Genomic DNA, 5,000 nt, shown 5'->3' with positions numbered 1-5,000 from the left:
CCTCATTTCAGAAGGGGAGGGGGTTAATGGTTGGGCTAGCACTGATGGCTGACAAATCTTTAGCCCTGGCAATTAAAGATTTCACTTAATAAAATTATTTCAATGAGTGTTTTAAATTCTTTATTTGCTCATTTCAGTTGGGGGGCTAATGAGGGGGCTGGCCACTTTTTTGGGGGGCTAAAGCCCCCCTAAGCCCCCCCTGGCGCCGCCACTGATATATATATATATATATATATATATATATATATATATATATATATATATATATATATATATATATATAGCGCATATATGGGAAACGAGAGACATGTACTAAGATTGATTTGCCTGAATGTCTAGTTGTAAATCACAACGTATACCACACCCTAAACGGACTCTTTTGAGCGCGCAGACTATAGTAGATTAGACCAAGAATCTTAGCGATGTCAATGTTATAAATAACGCTAAGTATAGAAGGGGAAGTAAGATATATTGTGGAGGTAATAAAGGAAAGGCAGTGTATTTGGGCAGGGAAGGTGTGGAGGAAACAGGGTGGCAGATGAAGTGTGTGAAAGACGAAATATAAATGTTTGCATTAGTGGTGTGACTGAGGTTGCCGCATGCGTGAGGAATGTGGAATGTACAGGACGCTGGGAGGCCTCAGCATGACAACAAGCCCGTGGCCAAGGTTTGAAATTGTCGTGGGGGAAACTATTGCTATTGTAAGGGCAAGAACGTGAAACTGTCGTGTGGGAAAACTGTTGTAACTGTAGGTCTTTACTTTTGATGCTTTTTGTTAGAACGTCTTGTACGAAAAGGTAATGAACTAAGTTTTATTATACAAATTATGATAGTATTAAATGCAATATTTATCAATATAGTTTTATTATAGATGCTTTTTATGTTGTTTATCATAGCATCATTATTATTGACATTTTCATAATTTTTCTCTTAGTACTCTTAAACAATTTAGTTTATAATAAACAAGTTGCACATGCGAATGGTAGAATTAAAACGAAATATTTTGTTATTCTTTCTCCCAACAATCCACAAACAATTGACAAATTTGTGGTGTCTGACATACACAAATTGTATCAAATTATTATCATTTTAGCCCCTGAAATAACAAGTAATTTCCAATGTTGTGATATGGTACGGACAAGCCAGGGAAATGAAACTCACAATAACACTACGCACTCGGGCCTTTAATGAACTCTAAACTCGTAAGGGAAAAACCTAAGAGCGAAGGGGAACTTGAAGTTTGGAGAGGAGTGCTGCTTTAAGAGGAGTACTGCTTGGAGGGGAGAGCTGCTTGAAGAATAGTACTGCTTGGAGAGGAGAGGTGCTTGAAGAGGAGTACTATTTGGAGAGGAGAGGTGCTTGATGAGGAGTACTGCTTGGAGAGGAGAGCTGCTTGAAGATTTTGTTCTGTTCTGTTTAATTTGGGAGTTAAGCTCCCACGGGCTTTGGTTTTGAGCCCGTTTGGTGGGTGATCTGACTTATGAGTGTGTGTGGGCCCAACCACACACACTCATACATTCACAAGATGTGCATACGTATATGAAATACGTCGTGTCCTGGAGTGAACTTGCAACTTGCAAGGTAAGACCACCCGCTTGCGCGGGATCGGTTTTTGTGGGAGGGGAAGAATGTCTGTAAGAAAATGAAAAGATAGTAGTGTATAAAAGAGGGCTATTGCCACCGGGCGATTAAGCGAGTGATCAGGGGCTGTTGGTGGTCGTGGCTTGGGAGAAATGGACAGGGAACTCGGACGGCGGCGCCGACGCCGGGATTACAATCACCAAAAGTTCAGAAAATGGTAGGAGGCGTAGTAGTAGAGAAAGGTGGAAAAACGGAAAAATCTTTAGTGGGAGGTAAACTGAAATGAGAAGATGTAGTATAAGAGAAAGTTAGAAAGGAAGCGAATTTTAGTCGAAGAAAAAGTAAGTGTAGATGTTTGTGCGTGGGTCGTGGCTATGTTCGTGAGAGGTGTGTGTATGTATCTTACGGGAAGTGAGTAGAGTTCACTTCCCGCGTGTAGAGCGCGTTCCTGTTTAGCCCCAGGTAAGGCCTGAGCTTTTTCCTGCTTTTCCCCAGGTTGGGTTCGAGAGTCGGTAGAGTTGATCCAGTGGCGGTGCGAGGGGGAGGTGGGCAGGCGGGCGGGTGTTGTATTATCTTTCTCCTTCCAATCACAACTCTGAAAGCAGAGAATTGCGTGACTGGGAATTAGGTGTAATTGTCAAAAGTGTGAACCTGCTCGCCAGCGTCAGCGAAGAGACCAGTGCGTGGGTGCGGGCCAGTTGGACAGAGAGGCTTCCCAATTCCTCTCCGTCGACCAGCCGGTGATCAGATGAGGGTTCTGATTAAGAGTTGGGTTGGGTCTCTGCTAAGCCAGCGAGCAAATGTGCGTGTGCCTCTTTTCTTCCAAGCATTACTCTGAGAACAGAGAATTGCGTGACTTGGAAAATGTGTATATTTGTCTTGGTGTAAACCCGCCTATCGACGTCAACGAAGAGGACGACCTGTGCCAAACCGGCAGCAGCAAAGGAGACATATCTCCTCGCCACTACCGGCCGGCGAAGATTCCTAGCCGTTTGTTGAGTGAACTGCCCGTCTCGACTAGGTACCCCTCCTTATTAAGAAGATTGGTGAGGAACCCGGCGAACTTTCTGAGCTCCTGATTGGTGAGTTCAGTCCTTGCTGACTACGCTTGCCAACTATGACCAGTATATAAGCCTAGCTCGAGATGTGTGACGGCCAGTCTGGTTTTGACCAGCGGCGCGTCACCACATCAAATCCCATGCGATAGTACTAATCAATTCACACTGCACATGGTAATATCTCTGCAGCAATAAAAAATTAAATGAACTAGCTCGATTTCTTGATCGAACTGCCAATCCACTCTCGTTTTCCCAATGGGGTTCCTCTTCATTCTTTTTCTTCTTGTTCTTATTATTATTATTTTTTTAATATTTTGTGACTATGACACTCGTACTACATTATGTGCGTATAGAGCCAATGAGCTTAAATCCCTACTTATCAAATATTTGTTGAACATTATTCTATCATTCTAACTCACAAGAAAAATATTTCTTTTAGTGGAGTAGAAATCTTGCTGTTATTTTCTACATTCTCCTTGAAAAATATTAGCAGTAGGAGATGAGGCGATAGGTGGAGTAGAGGGGAGGTTTGGGGTCGGGGCACAGGGAGATCCAGGGGATTGGGCGGGTGATTGACGTCGGGTTATGTGTTTCTGACATGTTGCTTGTGGATCTGGGGCGTGGAGAGAGTGCAGGGATCGAATGTATTTCAGACTGGACCTCTTGTTTTGAGCCAGAGCAAGCTCCAACGGCCTAGAAGTGTTTAACATTTCGTCGTCAATAACTATAACCGGCGCTTCCATCCGTAGGGAAAATATCGCGTCGAGGAAATGGTCATGGCAACACAAAGAAGGAACAATAGTAGCTAAGAGTCATCATCATTGTTTTTCTAAGTGAAAATTAGCCTCCAACCATAAAAAGAATGTTGTGTCTTTAGTTCGTAGGAGTTTCAATAGACTTGTTATGATATTAACTACATATAATTTATGCAGAAATAACCCAGACGGGAAATGGCAGGAAAGGGTGGTAGTGAAATGCTTTGAGTGTTTAAAAACGAGTTGACTTGGCGGAGTTTATGAGGTGAGTAGGATACTGACGTGGTATTTTATATATATATATATATATATATATATATATATATATATATATATATATATGTATATATATACATATATATATATATATATACATATATATATATCTATATATATGCATATATATATATATATATATATATATAACACTGAATGGGTCCCAGTGAACAGAGATACATTTTTATCAACCACAATACACTTTAATTCTAAGCCATTAACATAGGGAGATCCGTGGAAGCCAACATGCAGAAATTGAAACGTGGTACGGCCTAGGACTCGAAACAGGGCTATCATGTGACAAGTGTTATAGTGACTTAACCTATTGCGCCATCAAAAGAAATATGATATGAGCGCAACTTTTCTTATATATTTATATGCTCGAGTTACATAAACATATAAGAAATTTTGCGTTCAACCCATCTCCACTATCATTGTACAATTGGTAAGTATACGAACGCGGGAAATTATTTGTACAACACTGAATGGGTCCCAGTGTACAGAGATACATTTTTATCAACCACATAAGACATTTCAGTTAGAAATTAAAAATAAATTCCAAGCTCTAAGAACTAATGAGGACACCGTGGAAGATATTAACTTGAATTTAGTGAATATCATTAGAGAATCGGCAGAGAAAGTAGGAACTACAAAAAACATAAGAGAAAACAAATACTCCCAAGCTACAAATGACCTAATTAAAAGAAGAAGGACCATGCAGATTAAAAGCAAGAGAGACGAAATAGAAAGAGTAGAACTAAACAAGCTTATCAACAAAAGGCAGAGATTAGAGAAAAGAAAAAGAAACATGGATGAAATAAAAGAAACTATTCTGAAGGTTAAAAGTATTAAAGTGACCGAGCGCAAACATGCTTTAGGAAGACAGCAAATGATATGTCTGAAAGATAGAAATGGAGAAATAATTAAATGTAGAGACAAAAGGGTAAAAAGAGTAGAAGAATATTACCAAGAGCTTTACTCGTCGAAGACCATAGTTGAATCAGTAAATTCATGTGTAGACGTTAGTAGTGTACCAGAGATTACAAAGGAAGAAGTAGAATTTGCTCTAAAAACTATGAAACGAGGAAAAGCACCTGGGGAAGATGGTATATCGATAGATCTGTTGAAAGACGCAGGGAAATTAGTTCATATTAAATTAGCTGAGTTGTACACCCAGTGCTTACGTCAAGAAAGCGTTCTTTATGCGTGGTGCAATGCTATAGTGATTTTGCTTCATAAAAAGGAGACCAGAAGGACCTCAGTGACTATCGACCAATTAGCTTGCTAGCAAATGTATATATAGTATTCTCTAAGATCCTTACATATAGGC

Source organism: Oratosquilla oratoria, chromosome 21 (assembly GCF_046742065.1).
Source record: "Oratosquilla oratoria isolate Oo_2021 chromosome 21, ASM4674206v1, whole genome shotgun sequence".
Lineage (NCBI taxonomy): Eukaryota > Metazoa > Arthropoda > Malacostraca > Stomatopoda > Squillidae > Oratosquilla > Oratosquilla oratoria.
Note: the sequence above shows the minus strand (reverse complement) of the source record.